Genomic DNA, 26,314 nt, shown 5'->3' with positions numbered 1-26,314 from the left:
CTCAGCCCATCCCTTGCCAGGCCTAGGTTGGTCTGAGCAGGTACACACAAGCTGTGCAGCCTGAGAGACAGCAAGGTGGGGCAGGTGGTGGCATGGGAGTAAGGAGAATGCTGTGTGTTACCTGGCAAGTCACTTCTCTCTCTCAGCTTTCACTTCTCCCATGCCACCTGTTCTGCCTACCTTGTGGGGTTGTAGAGGGTGTGGTAAAAATCTTCAGGCATGGCAGTGTCTTGCATAGTGGATGTTTGTTGATTTTTCAATCTTTCCTAATAAATTTCATCTTCTTTTCATAACAGTAATTGGATTTGTTTCCAGAAATTACCTAACTCTCCCCCACTGTGTGTAGTATTGAAGGACTGTCAGCCAAGTTGCCACACCCCTTTCCTGCCCAATGGGTGTGTACATGACTCCAGATCAACCAATCAGAATCTTCCCTGGGACTTTGAATATTGAGTGAAGTCACTGAGGATGGGAGAAAAAGAACAGCTGGAGCTGTTTTTTCCCTGTGGGACAGCCTGCTCCCACCTGCTTGTACACACACACACATTCTCTCTCTCACACACACAGATACTCACACTCATACTGTCACACACACATTTATACAATCACACACACACTCACAGATACACTCACACTGACACACACATACACACAGTCACACTCATACAGTCACATAGTCACACGCATTGTCACACACTGTCAAACACTCTCATACACAATCACACTGGCATCTCAGTCCTATAGTAACCGAAACTCCTCCTAAGAATTTGCTTGTTTCTTCAACTAGGCCATTAGCCCCTTGAGGGATGACATCTTATAATTCTGGATTTTTCTTTTCCCCAGCTTGACTTGCAAAGCAGGGATAGAGGGATGGAGCACCAGCTTCCATGTCAAGCATAGCAGGCTGCACTCCTGGCATCCCAGTGCCTTGGCTCTTGGGGCTTGTTCCTCATCTCTAGCTCCTTCACAGAGTCGTCCTGAGGCTCACAATGGGAACATATCAATAAATTACCCACTGTATCAAAAGGAGTTATTATTATCACAATTGTTATCGGCACTTAAGCCTGAAGGCAAATAAATGATTTTTAGTTGCAAAATTGATCTTATTCTCTTCTGCGGGATGGTTGGCATTAAGGAAGATTTTGCTCAAAGAACTAGCTTTTAGGCCCTGAACTCAGATTCCCCTGACAATTTCTCAGCACCCACCATGTGCCAGGTGCCACCCTGGGTGCCTTCAAATAAATTTTCTGAAAGCCAAGCAATAATAATTTCCTTTCAGTTCCTATTTTTTCTCAAGAACTGGGAGTGTAACAGAGAGAATCCCTTTTCTAAATGAGTGTGGTTATCAACCATTTTTTTGGTGGAACTTCTTCATTCTCATGAGGGCACACCCTCAGACTGTTAGGGTGGGCTCTCAAATTCTGGCTGATAGGCCAGGCACCGTGGCTCATTCCAGTAATCCCAGCACTTAGGGAGGCCGAGATGGGAGGATCACTTGAGGCCAGGAGTTGGAGACGAGCCTGGCCAACATGATGAAATCCCGTCTCTACTAAAACTACAAAAATTACCCAGGTGTGGTGGTGCACCCAGCTACTCAGGAGACTGAGGCAGAAGAATCATGTGAACCCAGGAGGTGGAGGTTGCAGTGAGTGGAGATCATGCCACTGCACTCTAGCCTGGGTGACAAAGCAAGATTCTGTCTCAAAAAAATAAAAACAATAAAAAGTAAAAATCTGGTTGCCTTCTGGGCAGGGGAGCACCAATAAATTGTCCTCAGATGCCCCTAACAGGCAGCCCCACTGATCCCCAGGAAGAGTGAAAGCTGAGGGTTGGAACACAGCCCTGGGTCAGGGACCTCAAGTCAGTGAGCTGCTGTCCTTGCTGGAGCCCCCAGAGGCTGGTTCCCACCCACCCAGAGGAGTGTGACAGCCCAGGGACCTAAAGCATGGAGGAGGAGGCAGAGCTGTGGCAGGCAGGGAAGATGGTTTCCCAAACAGAAGGGCTGTAGGCAGAACCTGACCTGGAGAACATCTGCATTGCCCCTGCCCCAGATCTGCTCTCCCCTTTCCTGCCCTGGCTCTGTGGTCCAGGAGGTTGATCCCAGATAAGAATCAGAGTTTCCATGCCTCCTCCCCACCCCCCAATTTTACACACAGCTTACAGGAGAGCGAACAGGGAGCCCTGATGAGAGAATAGAGGGAGGCAGAGAGGAAGGAGGAAAGCGAGCAGGGCGGGGTGGGGGGGGTGTCTATTCCCAGGCTCCCTTTCTCGGGGGCACCTAGGACAGACTGTGGCCTCAGCAGATGGCTCTAGGTTGCCCCCTCTATCTGCCTCTCTCTTCTGGATTCTGATAACTGCTCCCTCCCCTTGTCATTTTAGGTCTAGAAGGGAGCAACTGTTTCACTGTCATCAGTTTTCTCTGCCTCCTGCCCACATCTTTGAAAACACTGCTTTTGAAGGCCTCCTTGAATGATCCTGCCTCCTGCTGAGGGTGTGACTGCCAGCCGTCTCCAGAACACGTTCTCCATCAGTCCCCAGAGGGGAGCATCCCCTCCATCCTCATCAGAGAGGTGGCTATGAAATATGCCCACTTGGAAAGGGCTTGGAAGGAGACGAGGAACCTCCCTTCTTCCACTTGGCCAGGGATTCCTGGAGTTCAAGGAAACCCAACCAGCCCATCTATTTTTCTTTTGTTTTCTTTTTTAAGAGATGAGGGTCTTGCTCTGCCACCCAGGCTGCAGTGTAGTGGCATGATCATAGCTCACTGCAGCCTCAATCCCCTGGGCTCGAGCAATCCTCTTGCCTCAGCCTCCCAACATGCTGGGATTGCAGGCAGGAGCCACAGCACCCAGCCTGACCATAGATCTTTCTAGTTAAGATTCTGGAGATGTTTCAGCCACTGTGAATGCTGGGGAAGGGAGAGAGGGAGGCAGAGATGGGACAGGGTAGGAAAAGGGCTGAAAGAGGCAGCTAACCCTTACCTAATCTTCTTACCACCCTGGGGAATTCTCTCCATTTCCAAGCGATCATAAAATACTCACCTAATTTAGGAGGAGATGGTGACACAGATGTTCTCCATGGGCACTTTGCACAAGACAGTTCTCATGATAAGTCGTGGAGGATTTAAAAGGTTGCTGACAGCTTCCGTTATGTGTCTTTTCATTAGAGGTAACTATCACTTTAAGCAAATTGTTTCAGGGCCTAGAATGTGGCAATAAGTGATCTAATTATTGTAGGCTGTAATTTAGGAAGGTTCATTATGTCACAGACATGATGACTCCTGGGTATTATTAAAGGACTCATTTGTAGGCCTTGAAATGATTTTCTCATGGACACATATAATGTCACCCATAGAATGAGTGTGGAGCCTTAAGATGATTTGACGTATATAAAACCAGCTTTCCTGGGGACTAGATTTTGAGATAGTCACAAACAAATGATCAGATAGGATAGTAGATTTATGCCTGGTTAAAGGAAAACCCAGTTCTGACTAGAGTAACACTGGACCCTTCAACTCTGCTACCTAACATCAAATAAATCACTTAAGATAAAGGTGATATTAAATGATAACCAAGAAGCTTGCGATGTCTAAATAATTTCCATCCTATGGAGGCAGAATGCACCAGAAATGGCTGGCTTTGAGTTTTATTTATTCATTTATTTATTTTGAGATAGGATCTCACTCTGTCACCCAGGCTGGAATGCAGTGATATAATCATGGCTCACTGCAACCCTAAACTCCCTGGCTCAGGTAATCCTCCCACCTCAGTCTCCTGAGTAGCTGGGGCTACAGGTATACCACCATGACCGGCTAATTTTTGTACTTTTTGTAGAGATGGGGTTTTGCCATGTTGCCCAAGCTGGTCTCAAATTCCTGGGCTTAAGTGATCCTCCCACCTTGACCTCCAAAAATGTGGGAATTGTAGGTATGAGTCATCAGGCCCAACCAGCTTTGTTTGTTTTATTTCTTTTGTGTCCTCCATCCCCAAAAGAAAGCACACCAGTGATATCCATATTCACAAAAATTAAGCATGCTTTTGACTTAACCACCAAGTTGTAATTGTGGTAGCAGTGGGGTAGAGGGTAACTGGTTGCTGTCCACCTATATTTTTCCCTTTTTCTCCTGGGCACCGAGCTAGACTACATTTCCCAGCATCCCTTGCAGTTAGGGATACCATGTGACTGCATTCTGACTAATGGGTAGGCAGAACGGATGCATCACTGCCAGTCTTTCCATCAAACCTCAGCACAATACCCCAGCATTCTCTTCCTGCCACCTGCTGTCAGAATGCAAAGATCCAGTGGGAGCTTAGCAGGTACAGGGATGGTGGAGTCACCAGATGGAAAGAACCTGACACTGAATGTCTGGGGGAGCAGAGTCTCTCCTACCCACTGTCCACAGGACAGTGACATGACTTTGTGTGCATGTAAAGCCACTAGGCATTGTGAACTATATTTTCCAGCAGTTACACCCTTGACTCATGTCTTCATGTCTAGGGGATTCTCCATTAAATCAGTGTTTCTCAGCCCCATCAGCCAAGATCTTGCATGACTCTACTTTCTGGAGTTTGCGTTACAAAAGCAAGGGGTTTCTTTTCCAGTCTTCCAAATATTTTTAAAAGAATGACAGAAAACGTATGAATTCCCAAACTTTCAACTTACAGACATTCACAGACTTGAACAAAGCTGAGTGCCAGAGTCAAAACATGTCAGAACCGCTCTCCATGAACAATGGTTGTTTATATGGTGCCAGGAAATTGACTTTCTTTGTTTCTGATTAGATCTGAACCAATCGCTGGGATTAGAAGGATGCAGTGTTTTGATTGGCCAGACCTGGGCTACATGCCCATCCCTAGAGCTAAGAATACAGCCAGTTTCCCCAAATCAAAGGCACTGGGAGTAGAGAAGGGATGGTTTCTCCATGGAATCCAACAGACTGCTATCAAAAGAAAGGGGAAATGGATGCTGGGCAGAGAAAAATTCGAAATATCAATTATATGCACATTCAGATGAGGAAACCAAGAAAAAACCTCTAGGAATTGTCCCAAGATCAAACAGCTTAGAGACAATAGAAAAAACCATCCTCTGCTATTTCAGCTTTCTCCCCATCACCCCATGGTAGCTCAGGACAGCATGTTCACAGGGCACCTGATTTTGGTGCGATAACCCCCAATTGCCGGCAACTATAGATAATTATAACCACGGAGGAACCATGTCCTCTAATGCATGGACCATAAACCCATCAGTTGTCCTGAGCCTGCAGAGGGATTTATAAAAGGCCCTTCATCTAATTAATAATTGGTCTGCTTCCAACTTAAGTGGTTTGCTGCTGTTAACTGGAAGTATGTTTTTAATGTAAGGAACTTACTCCCATTAGCTGTCTTCTCTTTTGAAAATATGACCAAGTAAAAGGCTGAGATTTCACAAGCTGAGAGAATCACCTGGCATTAGCCAGCCTCTTAAGGGTTTACCTGTGCAGCCAAGTTTGTTTCCAACACCAGGCTCCCAAGGACAAAATGCATCTTTCATGAAACAGACATTGAGGGAGAATTCCACAAACGATGCTGGGTTTTTTCCAATTGATTCTGTTCCAGGCCTGCCTACGCATCAGAGGCCAGGTGTGGAATAAGGCCTCCTGAGTGACACTTCCTGGGTGACAGCGATGCCTCTGTTGATGAATAGAACACTTATCTCCTTTGTGCTTCTTAATGCATAAAACGTTTCTTGCAGATGGAATTTTTGGGAGGCATTTGTGTCTCGGTTTATTAAATGTTTTGATGGTCCCAAGGAATAATTGGGTTAGGCTCTTTTCCACTTGCAGGTTAACCTGTTGAATGCCTGGCAGTTAGGAATGAAATGAATCCTTCTCTCCTTGGGAAACAATGGCAGTAATTCCCTTCAACAGCCTTGATACTTTCAAAAGATCCTCAAGAATGTTCTTCTGGGCCAGATGCAAACCCAGATTCCTCCAGCTGATTGTTATTTTAGAATCTGAGTTCTTGAAATGGTTTATTTGGTCCAAAGTTTGCATCAGTTGCTTGATCTGATAGATTGAAACAAAAGGGGAAAAAAAAAGTTTTTTAATCCTCCCAGGATTTTTCCAGACTTTCTCTGCTTTTGCCAGGCTGTGACCTAATCCTAGAAACCTCTTCATGACTGTTTGGGCCTAGTTAGAGTTATTTAAGGCAGGCCGGCTGCGTACTTTGCAAAGTCGCACTCAACACCCATCAATAATCAGCTGCCTGGGCCCTAGATGCTTATATTTAAATAGCAGCTGCACTTTAGGACCTTAAGTTTGTTTCATCCCCCCTATAAACATTTGGAAGCTTCAAGAAAGCCCCTTTTCACAGGCAGAATAGAGCTGATGTGGGAGAATCAATATGGATAAATCATTTATCTAAATGCGAACCGGCTTAAGAAAGATGTTAAGCACATTAGACATTTTCCCTCAAACATCCAGCTGTTTCTTCTAACTGTTTCCAGAGAACCTAGACAGAACCAGACATCCTCCAAGAGAAAAGGTTCCAGCGTCACTGAAAAAGAGAAACAGCCCCTCCCTTTACCCCAGCTGGAGAGGCCTAACGTCTTCCATGACTCTCAGCACACCTGCACAGTGGCGCTGTCTGCAGAAAGGTATGCACCTCTTGACTGTCCACCACGCCATTCCGCCCACTCTTGCTTGTCTGCAGTCAGATGTAAAACCAATGACAGTTTCTATATTTTTTATGAGCTAAAACAAAAACACTGTCTCTTCAGCCTTCCCCTGCAGTGAAACCAAGCGGGTTAAAGAGAACCCAGGGGAGAATGTAACCCGAAGAGTCGGTGCCCAAGAGCTAGCTTAGATGATGACAGCTCTGTAGGCTGGGAACATCTGGAGTGCGGAGACCAGGCTTGTCTCTCCTCGAGCTGGAAAAACACACACAGCTGAGCAGGCTGCCAGAGACAGAGGGGAAGGCTCTGAATTTCCCAGCTCACCCCAGCCTCCCGAGGTTAATATTCCAAGGGCAAGGACTTCATTTGAACACCATGTTCTGTCATAATCTCTTTGCTGAATAACTCACTTGATGCTGTTTAGCAATATTGAGGCCTGGGGCAGAAAAAGTCCTGCAAACAAATGATAGTAAACCTGAGGCAATGATTCTCCACATTTGGGGCATCATCTACTTGGGAAAATGCTTCCAAACCCATTTTCACATGATCCCGTCAATAAAGCTACCCCAAAAGACAGGACAGTGACTGGCATTCCCGTTTTATGGATAAGAAAACTAACTGGCATACAGAGTATTTCCTTTTTCTTTTTCTTTTGTTTTTAAGACAGGGTCTCACTCTGTCACCCAGGCTGGAGTGCAGTGGCACAATCACAACTCTCAGCAGCCTCACCCTCCTGGTCTCAAGCAATCCTTTCCCCTCAGCTTCCTGAGTAGCTGGGACTACGGGTACATGCCAGCAGGCCTGGCTTTTTTTTTTTGGTAGAGACAGGGTTTTGCCACGTTGCCCAGGCTAGTCTCAAATTCCTGAGCTCAAGCAATCCTCCCACCTCAGACTCCGAAAGTGCTGGGATTACAGCATGTGCTACCACACCTGGCCTTTTTCCTTCTTCTTCTTTTGTGAATTCAATTTTTATATTGCTATGAAAATATTGCCAGGCTATAATGTTAAGTAAGCAACAGTAACTAAACAAGGTGACGATGAGTATGTATAGTGAGTACATATAGTGAGTATGTATAGTATGTATGTGAATATGTATATAGGTATAGTATGTATGTATAGTATGTATTGTCTGTGAGTATGTATAGTATGTATGATAGTGAGTATGTATAGTATGTATGTGAATATGTATATAGGTATAGTATGTATGTACAGTATGTATTGTCTGTGAGCATGTATAGTATGTATGTATAGTGAGTATGTATTGTATGTGAGTATGTATAGTGAGTATACATGTATAGTATGTATTGTATGTATGAGTATGTATAGTGAGTATGTATGTATGTATAGTGAGTATGTGAGCATGTATAGTATGTATGTATGTATAGTGAGTATGTGAGCATGTATAGTATGTATGTGAGTATGTATAGTGAGTATGTATAGTATGTATGTGAATATGTATATGGGTATAGTATGTATGTATAGTATGTATTGTCTGTGAGTATGTATAGTATGTATGTATAGTGAGTATGTATTGTATGTGAGTATGTATAGTATGTGAGTATGTATAGTGAGTATACATGTATAGTATGTATTGTATGTATGAGTATGTATAGTGAGTATGTATTGTATGTATAGTGAGTATGTGAGCATGTATAGTATGTATGTGAGTATGTATAGTGAGTATGTATTGTATGTGAGTATATATAGTATGTGAGTATGTGAGCATGTATAGTGAGTATGTATGTATGTATTGTATGTATAGTGAGTATGTGAGCATGTATAGTGAGTATGTATTGTGAGTATGTATAGTGAGTATGTATAGCATGCTGCTATTTGTGAAACAAGAATGGTGAATGCTGTGTTAACTCATATATGCATAAATATGTTGGAAAAGATGCACAGGTAAATTTAAAAGTTCAAATATTTCTGAAACCACCCCTTCCTGCATATCTCATAGCCTCTCTTCTTGAAGTACAACCTTTGGAAGTTTTTAGTGAGAGAAAGTTGAAAATTTTCTTTGTCATTTTTCTAAAAATGACTTTGCTTCGCTTTCATTCTTAAAAGATGATTTAGCTCTTTTATGTTTCAATGTTATATGTTTCAATGAGCAGCTACTTACTCCCACAACTTTGAGGATATTCCACTCTTCTCTGGATTCTGTTGCTGTTTTTATTGCTACATAATATGCAACTCTTATTGCTATTGCTATTGTCAACCCACCTGCTCTTTTTTGTAAGTAATTTGTCTTTCCTAGCTGAATACTTTTATTATTTTCATTTCTTAACACTTTTAGGTTTTATTTCAGATTCAGGGGTACGTGTGCAGATTTGTTACATGAGTGACACACAGAGTTTAAAAGGCCATAAAAAGGACCTTAAGGGGAATCTCCAGCACTGGGCCTGAGGTCCTCCTAGCACTCATGACACTACTGGGCTCAAGCAAGGTCACCAAGATTCTTCTTGCTTGTCCTCCCACTTAGGGACTGCAGGACCTCAGGCAGAGTCTTCCTGCTGCAAATTTCCTTAAATGGGGATAATAATTATACTTGCCTGATAAAGTTCTTGCAAGGAGTAAATAAGATTTTGTTTGTTTTTATTTTTATTTTATTTATTTATTATTATTTTGAGATGAATGGAGTCTCCCTCTGTTGCCCAGGCTGAAGTGCAGTGGTGTGATCTCCACTCACCATAACCTCTGCCTCCGGGTTCATGCAATTCTCCTACTTCAGCCTCCTGGATAGCAGGGATTACAGGTTAGCACCACATGTCCAGCTAATTTTTGTATTTTTAGTAGAGACTGGGTTTCACCATGTTGGCCAGACTGGTCTCGAACTCCTGACCTCAAGTGTTTCACCTGCCTCAGCCTTCCAAAGTGCTGAGATTACAGGTGTGAGCCACCATACCCAGCCTAAATGAGATAATTATATAAAACGCGTAGAACAGTTCCTGGCACATAGAAAGCACTCAGTAAATGTTAGTGATGATGATGGGACTCAGGGACCTGGGAGATGAAGCCTGGGTCGGAATCAGCATTTCTTGAAGTTTGCCCTGGGACTCTAGAAATACTACCCTGTTTTATGTTTCAGGGCAAAGGAAGAGAGAAGAAGGGTACTGTGGTCAAATAGGTTTAGACAAGGTTAGGATAAACGACCAAGCCAAGTTTTTTTGCAGAACTTCTAAGAGCCCTTACACATCCAGCATTTCTGAGATCCTTGAATTTGGAGGCCATCTTTGGCAGAGCGTCTGGTGGAACCTACTTTGGGAAATGCTCGGCTCTACGAGATCTTCCCCAGCGTCTTTCTGCATCTGTATGGGTTGTGTAAGGGTGGCCCAAGAACAGTCATCATGCTTTGTTGGGCTTATGGCTTGGTCCCCTAAATAGGTGGGGAAGTAAAGGAACAGCTGGGAATTCTTCAGGACTGAGAGTGTCTCCAGGCCAACAAGAGGTCTTTGCAATCTCCTCCAAGGCAGGGATGGACCGGGGAAATCTTTTTATTTTTTTAGGTTTAGAGGGTATAGGTATCATTTGGTTCCACGGATTTATGGCATAGGGGTGAAATCTGGGCTTTTAGTTTTGCCCATCACACAAAAAGTGTTCTTTGTACTCACTGAAAAAGGAATCACTACATTAAAAAGATACTTGCACTGGTATGTTTGAGATAGCACTATTCATGATAGCAGATACGGAATCAGCCTAAGTGTCCATCAATGATGCTTAGGTAATGAAAATGCAGTGTGTATACACACTCAAAGGAATATCACTCATTCATACGAAAGAGTGATATCATGTCTTTTGCAGCAACATGGTTGGAATTGCAGGATCTGGGAAGTCTTTGAACTCCTGAGCTCCTGGTCTGAGCAGAGGAGTCTTTGTTGAGGACAGTGAAATGACTTTGAGTGCCCAGGAAGTTAGTTATGCCAAGGAATGTGCTCAGCCCAGCAGAAAGGCAGGCTTCCCGCTACATGATGGGAACCCTCTCTGGAGGCTAATGTTCATGATTTCTCTGAGACTCCAATACTGAGGGGCTGGCTGGGGCATGGCAGAGGCTGCCTCGCTAGGGATGGAGTGTAGAGTTAGGAAGAGGAGATAGGATGAGGAGATCTGGATGGAGTGAGGGAGCCATGTGATTATCTGAGGAAAGCCAGTTCTAGGGAGAGGAAAGAGTAGGTGCAAAGGCCCCGGGGCACAAGTGCACTTGGCTTATTCAAGGAACATGGAGGAGGGCCTAGCAACTTGAGTGGAGTGAGCAAGAGAGAGAGAATGAGAATGAACTCAGAGATGCATCTATAGGGCAGCGTATAGCCCCTTGCATACTGTGTGAGAACTTAGATTGTATTTCTTAAAGAAAAAAAAAATTGTTGGCCGGGCATGGTGACTCACACCTGTTATCCCAGCACTTTGAGAGGCCAAGGTGGGTGAATGACTTGAGGCCAGGAGTTCGAGACCAGCCTGGCCAATATGGTGAAACCCCGTCTCTACTAAAAATACAAAAATTAGCCAGGCATGGTGGCCTGCACCCATAGGCCTAGCTACTTAGGCAGCTGAGGCAGGAGAATCGATTGAATCCGGGAGGCGGAGGATGCAGTGTGCTGGGATTGCGCCACTGCACTCCAGCCTGGGTGACAGAGTGAGACTTGTCTCAAAAACAAAAAAACAAACAAACAAAAAACTGTATTGAGGCGCATATTACATATTATGGAATTCACCCTTTTCAAGTGTACGACTCAACGCTTTCTCTAAACAAGTAAATTTACCAAGTTGTATAACCATCACTCAAAATCCGTTTAGAGCATTGTCATCTCCCAGAGACGATCCCTCATGCACATGTACGATTGATTCCCTTTCTCCTCTGCCCCCTTCCAGACCACTGCTAATCTACTTGTGGCCTTTACAGCTTTGCCTTTTCTCGATCTTCCCAGGAAGTGGAAACATACAATGCATGGTGTCTACTGTCCAGCTTCTTTCACTGAGCATAACGTTTTTGAGATTCATCCAGGCTGCAGCATATACCCGTCATTCATTCCTTTTTATTGCTGAGTGGTATTCTGACTTGGATCGTGTGCTCGGCAATGGTAGGAATCCAGAGGAGGTTCTGAAGCATGAGGGAGACTTACCATGACAGCGCCTGCATTTATCACAGGGAAGTGTCATTCCCAGCAAGGTGAGCCCCGGGCTTTGCATGAGCAGGGGCTGGTCCTGCCACTGAGGGGCTGTTGTCCTTTCACCTTTCTGAGTCTTATTGTTCTCATTTCCTTCCTTTTTTAAATTACTTATTTCTGATTGTGGTAAAATACACAGAACATAAAATTTACCGTTTCAAGGGGGTGGTTTTTGCAGCATTAAATAGATTCATGTCATGGTGCGACGCATCTTCAGAACTTTTCATCTTGCAAAACTGCAACTCTTGAGCCCATTACCCAAAACTCCCTAGTCCCTCTTCCCTCAGCCCCCGGCAACCTCCATCCTACTTTTTATCTCTTGAGTGTGACTGCTCAGGTATCTCACAGTCTCCAAGAGCCCGTCCGCTGCCCTACAGATGCGTCTCTGAGTTCATTCTCATTCTCTCTCTCTCTCTTGCTCATTCCACTCAAGTCACTATGAGGTATGCCTACAGTATTTATCACTTTGTGATTGTTTAATTCAGTGTGAATCCTCAAGGTCCACCCATGTCGTAGCACATGTTGGAGCCTCCTTCCTTTTCAAGGCTGAATAATATTCCATCATGTGGATAGACCACATTGTGTTTATCCATTATCAATTGCGGGCCAGTTGGGTTGTTTCCACCTTTTGGCTGTTGGGAACACTGCTGCAACATGATATTCGTGCCTGTGAAAGACAGGGGTGAGAGCATGCACCTACCTGATACAACTGTGGTGAGGATTAGGTGAAACAATTCACACCAAGTGCTGGGCACAGGGCCTGGCACACCTAACTGCAGAGTGAACACCTTTCAACAATGACGCAGTGACCACAGAGCCTTCACTATGAATGGGTCTGTAAGCCTAGCATTTGATAGAAAAATGTCACAGGACAGGGAGCTCAAAGGAGTTTTGTTTTTTAATGTAAGTGGTAATATGACCCTAATTTTTAAAATTTAGAAAATCAGCTGGGCACGGTGGCTCATGCCTGTAATCCCAGCACTTTGGGAGGCTGAGGTGGGCAGATCACGAGGTCAGGAGTTTGAGACCAGCCTAACCAACATAGTGAAACCCCATCTCTACTAAAAATACAAAAATTAGCTGGGCATGGTGGCACGTGCCTGTAATCCCAGCTACTCAGGAAACTGAGGCAGGAGAATTGCTTGAACCTGGGAGGCAGAAGTTGCAGTGAGCTGAGATCTAGCCACTGCAGTCCAGCCTGGGCGACAGAGTGAGACTCTGTCTCCAAAAAAAAAAGAAAGAAAGAAAAAATAATTTTAGAAAATAGAGAAGAAAAAAACTCCACCCATTATCTGCCCTCTTTAACTGAGTTTCGATTTCTTTCTGCTTCAGAAGGATTAACCAGACCTTCTGGTTTCAGAAGAACAGAGGAAAACTGGAAGGACCTGGAGTACAGGGGGCTGGCTGGGGGTGACGACAAAACCCTACAAAAGGTCCTGCCAGAGGAATCATGTCCCGGTTTTGCTTTGGAAACCTGGGCCTGACTGGTTCAGCCAAGTGGGGGATGCATTTTTTGGCTTCAGCACTGAGAGAGAGAGGAATCAAAAAAAGGAAGTATCATTTCCTTAACTACTAGGTATTAATATCCTGTTTAATTTAATTTCGGCTTTCTGCGCCGGTGAGCTCTTTTCCCTCTAACATACAGTGTCAGCTTGGCAGGGAGTTTCTGACAGTATCAAAAGAGGATTTAGCTCTGAACCCTTGCCATGAAAGTGTCTCTATCTGCACACAGAAGAGAGCATTGTGTCCTGCAAAGACGGTAATTGACTGAATGAGGCCTGGCACCTGGGCCTGCCGTGGAGCCCTGATAAGGACATAAAGACAGGCTTAAAGGGCCTGCTTGCCAGAGGCAGAGACGCTCACACGTTCCTGGGAGGAGGGAAGCCCAGCCATCCCTGCCATCCTCAAGGAGAGCTGAGCACAGGGGCTCAGCCCCTGCAGCCCTGCAGAAAGAGTGTCCCGGGCAAATGCAAGCTGGAAGCATTCCTCACTTCAACATGGTGAACTGGCACTCCTCATGGGAGATAAGCAGGGGACAAGAGGGTGGGGCTGGCCCCAGCTGGCTGAGACTTCTATATGCCTTCTCTTTCTTTCTCTTTCTTTTGTCTTTCGTTATTTATTTTTCCTTCCTTCTTTCTTTTTCTTTCTTCTTTCTTTCTCTCTTTCTTTCTTTTTTTTTTTTTTTTTTGAGACGGAGTTTCGCTCTTGTTACCCAGGCTGGAGTGCAATGGCGCAATCTTGGCTCACTGCAACCTCCGCCCCCTGGGTTCAGGCAATTCTCCTGCCTCAGCCTCCTGAGTAGCTGGGATTACAGGCACGCACCACCGTGCCCAGCTAATTTTTTGTAATTTTTAGTAGAGACGGGGTTTCACCATGTTGACCAGGATGGTCTCGATCTGTTGACCTCGTGATCCACCCGCCTCGGCCTCCCAAAGTGCTGGGATTACAGGCTTGAGCCACTGCGCCCGGCCCCTCTCTTTCTTTCTTTATTTCTTTTGAGGCAGGTCTCACTCTGGGACTCCAGACTCCAGGCTGGAGTACAGTGGTGGAATCACAGCTCTCTGTAGCCTCAACATTCCGGGCTCAAGCAATCCTCCCACCCCAGCCACCCGAGTAGCAGAAACTACAGTTGCATGCCACTACACTTGGCTAATTTTTCTATAATTTGCAGAGACAGGGTCTCACTATGTTGTCCAGGCCGATCTTCAATTTCTGGGCCCAAGTGATCTGCCCACCTCAGCTTCCCAAAGTGCTGGGATTACAGGGATGAGCCACCATGCCCGGCGTTAAGCCCCCTATTTTTTTTTTTTTTTTAATAAACACACCCTATTATTTGGTTGGCCCCCATCTAGCAACATCCACCCTCCATTTTCTTGTCTTGAGCTATGCAGCCTCTGAAGAACTGAATCAGGATCCCTGTGAGTCTGTGTGGTTAATTTTCTTAGTGATTTCAAGATGCTCTGTGCTCTGGGAGGCCCAGCTCAGGCCTCACAACCCTGAAGAGGATTGCCCATCTCTTTGAGAACTCTAGGCTGATCACATTGCTTCTTCCCACCTTTCAAGAGAAACAAATACTCTTGAATGACAATTTAGTCCATAAGTGACCACAGGGTCATTGCCCACATATCCATCCATCCATCCATCCATTCATCCATTTATCCATTCACCCATTCATTCATCAGTCCATTCACCCATCCATCCATCAATCTATCCTTTCACCCATTCATTTATCAGTCCATTCATCCAGTCAGCCAGCCAGCCAGCCAGCCAGTCAGCCAACTCTGGAGAGCTTATTATATTTCACATACAGGAGGATAGTATCTTTAATAGATTTTTAATGGTAAGAGCTGTTGAAGCCTGAATTCCTAACTGCATGACCTTGGTTAAGTCATTGCCTTCGAGTTTGCCATAGTTAGAGCCTGCATTAGTCAGAGGCAGGCTGACTTTTAAAACGATAGCTCCCAATTTCAGTGGCTTAACATAATATACATTTATTTCTGATTCATGATCCAAAACAGATGTTTTTGATTGATGCACATCTTTCTTCCATGCAGTGACTCAGGCATCTAAGTTCCTTCCATGTTGAAACTCAGCCCTTCTCTAATCAAAGGAGTCTTTTTCATTCTGCTGGCACATTGGGTAGAAGTGAGGATTAGCAATGGGAGGCCTAGACATGGCACACGTTCACTTCTGCTCACCTTCCATTGGTCAGAACTCAGTCATATGGCCACATGCGACTGTAAGGGTAGCTGTGTACCCAGGAAAGGCAGGAGAGTGTGAACATTGGTGGGTGTCAGCTGTCTCTGCCACTGGGCTTCCAGATGGCTTTTGATCACAAAAAAAACCCAGTAAAATATTAGAGAACAAGAGAAAGCAGTTAATAGGCTTTCAGACATCTTTTATTCCCTAAGCAGAAAGTTGGGTGTTATTTACATTACCTCTAACTGCTGCCAATACAGGGAGATTCCTCAACTGTCCAAAAAGTTTGAGGCATCATGGCTTATGGAGTCAGGAGTAGACAGCAGAAGAGTTTTTCTGAAACCTGAACCCAGTACCTTTCAAATATGACTAGAATACTCCTCCAAAATGGAGATTGGGAGGTCATGTTCTGACCTCTTTAAATATTTGACACTGGGAAGAAGTGAAAGGCTTTCAATACAACCTGATCATAATCTTCTTTTATCTTGTGTAGAATTCTGATGGACAAGATTATACCTACTATTTTCTAGAAACACATAAAAGTATACGTTTCAAAATCATTACCACTACCATCAGAGAGAGGAAGAGACTTGTCCAAAGCTATGGAGCTGAGACCAGAAGTCAGACTTCCAGCTCCCAATCCCAGCTTTTCACAATTAACCTTGTTTCTTGATGTTCAACAGCTATGAGACACTGTGCTGGATGCAGAAGAGAATAAACATGGCCCTGTCTCCCAGAGTTCACTCTTGACAATGGTAGAACTGGGGGAAGAGAAAGGGGATTCTTCCTGCCGCACTGCGACCTTTCTGTGTCAGTCAACTTTTACTAAGCACTTGCTCTACACTCTTCCTACTGCTTCACACACGTCAACTCTTTTCATCAAATGCTAGCCCTGTGAAGAAGTCCCATCTTACAGATGAGAAAACTGAGCCTTGGCCAAGTTAACTGACAAGTCCAGGGCCACATGGCTAGGAAGTCTTGGAGCTTGGATTCCCACAGAAGCTTTCTGACTTCAGAGCCCAAGTTTCCAGCCTCCAAGTTGCCATGCCCCCTTGGGACCAGCGTCTCTCACCAGTCCCCAAGAGAGACTTCCTGACCTTCTAAAGTCAAGAGCTTGGCAAATCTTTATTGGTTAACCTTCCCCAGATTCTGCAAATAAACAGCTCTGTGAAGTTGCAGGTTTTAAAATTTAGCATCTTTTTATGTGTTCCAGAGGAAAGGAGAGTTTGGTGGGACCTCGGGTGACCTAAGAAATAGTCTAGACTGTTTCAGAAGGTCCACCATCTTCACTTGTGACAATGTGGATTTTATTTACTTTTATTGATTGATTTTGTTGAAACAAGGTCCCCTCTGTTACCCAGCTTTGAGTGCAGTGGCACGATCATGGGTTCGCTGCAGCCTCGACATCCCTGGACTCAAGCGATCCTCCCATTTCAGCTTCCAGGGTAGCTGAGACTATAGTCACATGCCACATGCCAGGCTAATTATTTATTTTTCTATTTTTTGTATGTTGCCCAGGCTGGTCTGGAACTCCTGGGTTCAAGCAATCCACCGACCTGGGCCTCCCAAAGTGCTGGGATTGCAGGGATGAGCCACCACACCCAGCTGGCTGTGTGGCTTTTAAACAATTTAAGGTGTAGGAAGTGGATGAAAGAAAACTGTTCATTGGCTTCCACATCCGCAAGTGTGCTCTGTCTTTGTTTTCTGCATTCTAGTAAAATGAGCTTCTTTGACAAGCTCCTGGCATGGGACCCTGCAGAACCGAGACCAGCAGAAAGATTGACCCCCTATAAATCCGTGCAGTTCAGTCTAACAAGTAAGTATGTGATCGCAACCAACACTGTCAGAGGCGGGGACCAGTGTCTGCGGTTGTTCTGTTCCCTCAGCATGTTGGATGGTTTAAATTTGTTGTTCTTGTTTTTCATTAGATTTGTTGTTGTTTTTCAAACAAAAATAAATCATCAACATTTATGAAAAATAAAAGAACACAAACCTCCAACTGATGGCAACAGATGGAAAAGAAGGCGTAGCAATGATTGGCTAGAAAGGAAATCAGGGGTGGCTGCCCTTCCGCCGGCAGCATCTCCCCAGCCCACGTGGCTGACTGCTGCTTCCCCAACCTGCACTCAACCACTCTCCTCCTCACCAATCAATCCCCGCCATATTGGATGCTGTCTTTTCTAAAATATTGATCTTTTGATCAGTACAGATTTTTTGCATTAATTTTGATCTTTTGAAATATTGCCTTAAAATTTTATGTAGCCTGATGACTGAGTTTTATTGGTGCATATTTGAATTTGAACTTTTCTGCCTCACCCTGATCTTAGCCCTGGCTGAATGAGTGAGTGCATTTGTGGCAAGATGACCAAATCTTAGACAAGTACAGAGTGCCGCCGTGTTAGGTGCTAGAGTTAAGTGCAGTGAGAAAAATGGGAGCAGCTAGAGGTACAGGGGTGTCTGCTGTGTCCTGTCTCTTCACTGTGAGTCCAGATCACCCCCAGAAAAATCAGCCCCTCTAGGGATTAATTCTCCATTGAGCAAGAGAGGGACAGGTAGTACACATCAAATGGCTAACGCTCAGTGTGCTCATACATGTGCATTGCACTATTATAAGTGCTTTCTGTGTTTTTATATTACATAGTATATTATACTTGATATTACAGAAATATAAATATACATACATTTATATGTAAATATGTATAAACATTTATTTATAGTAAATTATTTATTATAGTCAGGAGGTGATGGTAGAAGTGGATATATCCACTATCGATGTGTTGGCTCACTCAGGACAAGTGACCAGAGGGAGCATGGACCACGTTTGCTTCTGGATGACAGCAGGGCTCTGTAGTTCTCTGGTTCTCCCAAAATTTGTGGGTGACGGACATCCAGGCTTAAACTCTGGCTAAGCATTGTGGCTCACACCTATAATCCCAGCACTTTGGGAAGCCTAGGTGGAAGGATCTCTTGAGTCTGGGAGTTGGAGACCAGCCTGGGCAGCATAGTAAGATCTGGTGGCATGCACCTGTAGTTTCATCTACTTGGGAGGCTGTGATGGGAGGACTGCTTGAGCCTGGGACATCCAGGCTGCAGTGAGCAGAAATTGCACCACCTCACTCCAGCCTGGGTGACAGAGTAAGACTCTGTCTCAAAAAAAAAAAATCCCCACTGGCTGAAATTTGCCGGATTATCTCCTAACACCAGAGATTACTAGATAGGGAGTAACTCCAGGCCAAGATCAAGCCACCAAACCACAGCCATAGAGTCCTTGGACACCCACTGGGCACAGAACCAAAGAAGTATTATGACTCGTGCACTTGCCACTGGCCAAGATGCCCACCCAGAAGTGAGTGAGGAACCCAGGCACAGGAGCAGGGCTTGGCCTGAGGGTGTAGAAGCTTGGAAGGTGGAGGTCCAGATGCCCTTTTTAAAATGTATTTATTTGTATACATTTATGTGGCACACATGCAATTTATTACAGGCATAGGTTGTGTAGTGGTCAAGTCAGGGCTTTAAGAGCTTGGATGTGGCCTGGCGCGGTGGCTCAAGCCTGTAATCCCAGCACTTTGGGAGGCCGAGGCGGGTGGATCACGAGGTCAAGAGATCGAGACCATCCTGATCAACATGGTGAAACCCCATCTCTACTAAAAATATTTTTAAAAATTAGCTGGGCATGGTGGTGTGTGCCTGTAATCCCATCTACTCGGGAGGCTGAGGCAGGAGAATTGCCTGAACCCAGGAGGCGGAGGTTGCGGTGAGCCGAAATCACACCATTGCACTCCAGCCTGGGTAACAAGAGCGAAACTCCGTCTCAAAAAAAAAATCAAAGAGTTTGGATGCTCTTTTTATTTTTATTTATTTATTTATTTATAATTTTCTTTTGTTTTCCCCTGTATTACTCTATTCAATCTCAGTTGCCACAATCAGACAGACGGAAAGCACAAGGACATGTTTTTCTTGCATCTGTAGTGGAAATTTATTTTTATTTTTAACTCCAGCAGCTTAGCCATGACGATCGGCAATCAGTCCCCAAGAAGCTCCACACTCAGCCTCTGAGATGCAGAAGAGGTTCGTGATGGTCAGTTTTATGTGTCAACTTGACTGGGCCGTGGGATGCCCAAATAGCTGGCTACACAGCACTTCTAGGTATATTTGTGAGGGTATTGCTGAAAGAGATTAGTGAATTGGTGGACTGAGGAAGGCAGACTGCCCTCTCCCATGTACAGTGGCAGCCTTCGATGCACTGAAGGCCTACACAGAACACAGCGGTGGAGGAAGGTTGAATTCACTCTCCGCTTGACAGTTTGAGCTGAGACATCTCCTTCTTCCATTTTCAGCATTCCTGGTTCTCAGGCCTTCAGACTCCTGGACTGGCATCAACGTCACTGGTTCCCCTGGTTCTCAGGCCTTTGACTAGATATCAGCTTTCCTGGGCCTCCCACTTGTACTAGCAGCCTCCATAATTACAGAAGCCAATACCTTATGATCAATTTAAATATATAAATATATATGTAATAAATATATATATAAATGTATATGAAGAAGGGTGATTGCAGATTTGTAGTTTTGCTTTATTTGACTCTGCTTGCTGGGGCTACATGTGGAGGGCTTGTGTTAGCCATTGAATCAGAAATGGGAATAGAACTGCGTGTTAGTGTTAGTTTTATATATATTTTAAAATGAGCATATATGTGTGTTAATACACATATATTCTATACTATATATAATATATATTATGTATATAATACACACATATATACTATTAATATACATATATAGTGTATATATTATATACATATAATTACATACATAAATATATATCACATATAAAAATATATAATTATATAGGTATATACTGTATATAGAATATACGTATACTAACAGTGTCTATATACTAACAATTGTGTATATTTACTATGGTATATATTATATATCTGTATATAATATATGTGTTATAAATGTATACTAATAGTATATATACTAATAATAGTGTTTATACACACATTATTATATATACTATGTATATATACACAATTTATGCACTACTATATATTTATATACACAGTATACACAATAGATACACTACTGTATATATAATACACTATTATATATACACAGTATATATGTATATACTATATATATTTATATACTATTAATTTTGTCTCCCTGAAGAGCTCCAACTAACACAACATCTTAGCTCCCACATTGTATATTCATTCAAATGCAGGCTGGTGAGCATAAGATTGCTCCAATATTCTTTCCCTGGCCCTCAAGGGACATCTGGGCCCAAGAACTCTTATCTGATGCACTGCAGCCTCCCACTAACACGCAGTTTTATTCCCATTTCTGATTCGATAGTTAACACAAGGCCTCCACATGTAGCCCCAGCAAGCAGAGTCAAAATGAAGCAAAACTGCAAATCTGCAATCACCCTTCTTTCTTCCTTTTCCCCCATTCTGGCAGGCAGATGACATGAGCAGGACGTAGGGAGTTAATATGTGAAGCTCCTTCCCTGATAGCACCAGCTCCCCGTGTCTCTGTCTTTTGTGCAAGGTTAATAAAATAAATTTTGAATATCAATAAAGTGCGTTCTATTTTTCTTGGCATGTCCCAGCCCCACTCCATCCTTCTATTGCAGAAGTCTGCTACAGAGAGATCACTTTTCCACAGATCATTGATGTGGTGCCACAAGGGCTGCAGATGATTTGCTAAAATGCTCCAAAGGTATTCAAATTTCTTTAAAGAAGAAATTCAATTTATGTGCATTTATATTACAATGTCTGTCAGGAAGAAAGGTTATAATCACCAGCATATTTCAGATTTACATTTTCCTCTGTACATGAGGTAATGGTATTAGAGGGAAACGATGGAGCTTAGACTTGAATTGGACTCATGGTCCTATTTTCATTGCTGCTTAAAAGCATGTTTTTGAAGTTCTTGAAGAAAGCATATGTTAGCATATGTTAGGGAAACATCAAGAACAGGAGGCTGGGTGGCTGAGACGGAAACATTTGTCTTTCCTTCTGGTTCTCCATGTGGATAGGCTATTTCTCGGTGCCTCCACCCCTCCAGAAGCCATTTGAGGTTTCAGTGTCTGACACGGACTCAAGAGCAGAGTTCAGGCTGAATGAGTGTGTTCCAAGGGCACTGTCCTTCTCCACCCTGGAAGTCGCAGACAGCCAACTCCAGTAGGCTCCAGTAAGGGTGGAAGGAATGAAGCATTAACTCATCCAGACAGCAGTCTTTGGTACTGGATATTTTTAAATTACTTCCAGTGCTTTCTCCTTGAAAAATTCATGAGCCGTGAGCACCCAGGAAGCTCTACTGACAGAAGGACCAGTGCAAGCAGGATGACTGATCCTGGCTCCCTGTAAACAAAAGACTGGGGTCTCCTTTCTTGTCCAGGGTCCAAAGCTGGTGACTGGCAAAACTAGGATTTCAATCAAGCAGGATTGCTTCTGTGAACCATGGTGCTAATCCAGTTGCCTTGGGCCATCCAGGTAGAGACTACATTTAGATTTAGATTTCATGAGCCATGCTCTCTAAACAAGGAGATCCAGGAATCTGAGTGAATGAATGTCCCTCAGTGATTCTGACCAGGTCTGTAATTCACCCTTGTGCCCCACAGCAGAGACTCCAGTGCCTGGCCTCACCCCTTCCAAATTATACACATTGAAAACTTATCTCCTGTGATATTTAAAAAAACTTTTTTCTTGGATTTTTTTTTTTTTTTTTTTGAGACAGGGTCTTGCTTTGTCACCCAGGCTGAAGTCCAATGGTGTAATCTCAGCTCGCTGCAACCTCCACCTCTCAGGTTCAAGGGATTCTCGTACCTCAGCCTCCCAAGTAGCTGGGATTACAGGCACCTGCCACCACACTCTGCTAATCTTTGTATTTTTAGCAGAGATGGGGTTTCACCATGTTGGCCAAGCTGGTCTCAAACTCCTGACCTCAAGTGATCTGCCTGCCTCATCCTCCCAAAATGATGGAGTTTTGCTCCCGTCACGCAGGATCTCAGCTCACTGCAACCTCCACCTCCCTGGTTCAAGCAATTCTTGTCCCTCAGCCTCCCAAGTAGCTGGGATTACAGGCATGCACCACCACACTTGGCTACTTTTTGTAATTTTAGTACAGACTGTTTCACCATGTTGGCCAGGCTAGTTTTGAACTCTTGACCTCAGGTGATCCACTAGCCTCAGCCTCCCAAAGTGCTGGGATTACAGGCGTGAGCCACTGCCCCCAGCCCTTTATAATTTTTATTTTCTTTCTTTCTTTTTTTTTTTGAGATAGGATTCTACTTAGTCACCCAAGCTGGAGTGGAGTGGGATAATCACAGCTCAGTGCAGCCTCGAATTCCTGGGCTCAAGCCAGAGAAAGCGCTGGGAGTAATGGTTGGTATGTTTAACTGGATATGCCACCACCTCCTTTACTGTGATTTCCCCTCCATACAAAAGTAGTAGCTGTTGAGTGTAGAATATTTGGAAACTATGAACAAGCTGAAAAAAAAAGAGAGAGAGAAAATTAAAATAAACCTTGATTTCACCCCACAGAGGTAACCATTCTTTATACTGCTTTAGCATAAAACCTTCTGTATTGTTTATAATATAACTATCACATGTATAACAGGTATTTTATGTAAATATGTCTTTATAAAAGTAGAAGCATACTCAATTATTTTATTGATTGATATGGTTTCGCTGTGCCCCCCACCCAAAATCTCATCTTGAATTGTAATCCCAATAATCCCCATAATTCCCACGTGTCAAGGAAGGGAGCCAGTGGGAAGTGTTTGGATTATGGGGGCGGGTCCCCCATGCTGTTCTTGTGATAATGAATGAGTCTCACAACATCCGATGGTTTTATAAGCATCTGGCATTTCCCCTGCGTGCACTCGTTCTCTCTCCTGCCACCCTGTGAAGCCGTACCTTCTGCCATGATTGTAAGTTTTCTGAGGCCTCTCCAGCCATGCAGAACTGTGAGTCAATTAAACCTCTTTTCTTTATAAATGACCTAGTCTCAGGTATATTCCCTCATAGCAGTGTGAGCATAGACTAATACACTGATACCTTGGTTTACAACAGATTATGAGCATCTCTTTATGCCATTGATGAGTCTTCCAAAACATTATTTTTATTTTATTATTTTATTTTTTTTTGGCAGAGTCTTGCTCTGTCACTGAGGCTGGAGTGCAGTGGTGCGATCTTGGCTCACTGCAACATTTACCTCCAGGTTTAAGCGATTCTCTTGCCTCAGCCTCCTGAGCAGCTGGGACTACAGGCGCAAGCCACCATGCCCAGCTAATTTTTGTATTTTTAGTAGAGACAGGGTTTTAGCATATTGACCAGGCTGGTCTCGAAGTCCTGACCTCATGATCCACCCACCTTGGACTCCCAAAGTGCTGGGATTACAGGCGTGAGCCACCGTGCCCGGCCCCAAAACATAATTCAATATCTACATGGTATTCCTGTCTCTGGCTATACCTTAAACCATTTTCCAGTCCCCTCTTACTGGACATTTGTTCTGAATTTTTCACCAACATAATTAATGTTGCAAGGTACATTGTGTAGCTGCTCATAATCACAATTACTTAGGGCAATCCCTAAAAAGTGAAATGTGGGGATCATGAGATATAAATATTTGTAATACTTTCTGTCCATATTGCCAGATTGTCTCTAGAAAGATTGCACCACTTACTCTCCCCATCATCAGTATGTGAGATTCCATGTTTCACTGACCTGAGCCCTAACTTAATTGGTTAAGAAAAAGCCTCGTTTGCTGTAAGTTTGATCAGAAAAATAAAAGAAAGAAAGAAAAAAGTCTCTGATAATTTGGTCGCTGCTCAGTCTAGCAGAAATGTAGACAATGGATTTACTGGGAGATTGAGCTCTTCTGGGGCAATAGGAAAAAATCATCTCCAGTTAATGGGGAGAATTCATGGTGGAGGGAGTTCATAGCTCATAAAGAGATATTCATGTGACACCTGTAAGCCTTTTGGGTGACATTAGGCCTACATTAGTATCTCTAGATTTTATGTATTTATTTATTTACTTTTCTTTGTTGAGATGGAGTCTCACTCTGTTGCCCAGGCTGGAGTGCAGTGGTGCAATCTCAGCTCGCTGTAATCTCCACCTCCCAGGTTCAAGCGATTCTTTTGCCTCAGCCTCCTGAGTATCTGGGACTACAGTCCCATGCCACAACACCTGGCTAATTTTTTTTTTTTTTTTTTTTTTGTATTTTTAGTAGAAATAGCATTTTACCATCTTGGCCCGGCTGATCTTGAATTCCTGGCCTCAAGTGATATGATCACTTAGGCCTCCCAAAGTGCTGGGATTACAGGTGTGAACTACCGCACCCAGCCTAGGTTTCATTTTCTGATTCCAGGAATTGCTTAAATTTGGTAGGATGCAAACTCCTGGCTGAGAGGTGATAATGAAAGGGAAGATATTGTTTTGTGTTTAGAAGAAAAAAATATGAAGTAGAAGGAAGTGGTTGGAATAACATAAAATATATCCTCCTGAAATCCATGAACGCAGCAGTAGAGAGCTGGAGGAGAGCATCTGGGTAACTGGAAGGAAAGCCACATTGACTGGCTGGAAACAACAGTTCATGATTTCTCCTAGTCCTGTGGGTTGGCTGAGCAGTTCTCCTGTGGCTTCTGCCTGGACTGGTCCTGCCACTGGAATCAGCTGGAGGGTCAGCTGGGCTGGAAAGTCCCAGATGACCTCAGTCACACAGGGCCTTCCATGTGGTCCCGCAGCTTCTGGAAGTCTAAATGGACTTCTTTACCTGCTGGTCTTGGGGCAGCCTTTCACAAGGACCCAGGCAGAAGTTGCAAGGCCTCTTAAGACCTGTATTCCAAACTCACCCGCCCTCACTTTTTCCCATAAATTTACATGCATGGTGGTAAAGTATATGGGACATCAAATTTACCATTTTTACCATTTTTGTGTGTTTGTTTGTTTTAGAGATCGGGTCTTGCTTTGTGGCCCAGGCTGAAGTGCAATGGCATGATCACAGCTCACTGCAGCCAAAACTTCCCCACGCTTGAGCCATCCTCCCACCTCCGCCTTCTGAGTAGCTGGAACTATATGTGTGGGGCACCATGTGGACTAATTTTGTTTATTTTTTGTAGAGATGGGGTCTCCCTATGTTCCCCAGGCTAGTCTCAAACTCCTAAGCTCAAGCAATCTTCCTGCCTTGGCATCTCAAAGTGCTGGCATTACAGACATGAGCCACCACACCTGCCCCATTTTAACTTTTTTTTTCTTTTTGAAACAGAGTCTTGCTCTGTCACCAGACTGGAGTGCAGTGGCACAATCTCAGTTCACTGCAACCTCCACCTCCCAGGTTCAAGCAATTCTCCTGCCTCAGCCTCCCGAGTAGCTGGAACTACAGGGGGGTGCCACCCCTGTAGACATGGGGTTTCAACATGTTGGCCAGGATGGTCTCAATCTCTTGACCCTATGATCTGCCACAGCCTCCCAAAGTGCTGAGATCACAGGCGTGAGCCACCGCGCCCGGCCTTTAGCCATTTTTAAGTATGTAGCTCAGTGGCATTAACTTTATTCACATGGTTGTGTGACCAACACCAGTATCCATCTCCAGACCTTTTTTCATCTTCCCAGATCAAACCCCTATTTCCATCAAACACCAACTCCCCATTCCCCATTTCCCCAGCCCCTCACACCCACCACTCTAATTTCTATCTATGGATTTGATGACTCTAAATACCTCATAAAAATGGAATCATACAGTATGTGTCATTTTGTGACTTCTCTTAGCATAATGTCTGAGGTTCATCCATA

This window comes from Callithrix jacchus, chromosome 20 (genome assembly GCF_049354715.1).
Source record: "Callithrix jacchus isolate 240 chromosome 20, calJac240_pri, whole genome shotgun sequence".
Taxonomy (NCBI): domain Eukaryota; kingdom Metazoa; phylum Chordata; class Mammalia; order Primates; family Cebidae; genus Callithrix; species Callithrix jacchus.
This window is presented reverse-complemented; position numbering follows the sequence as displayed.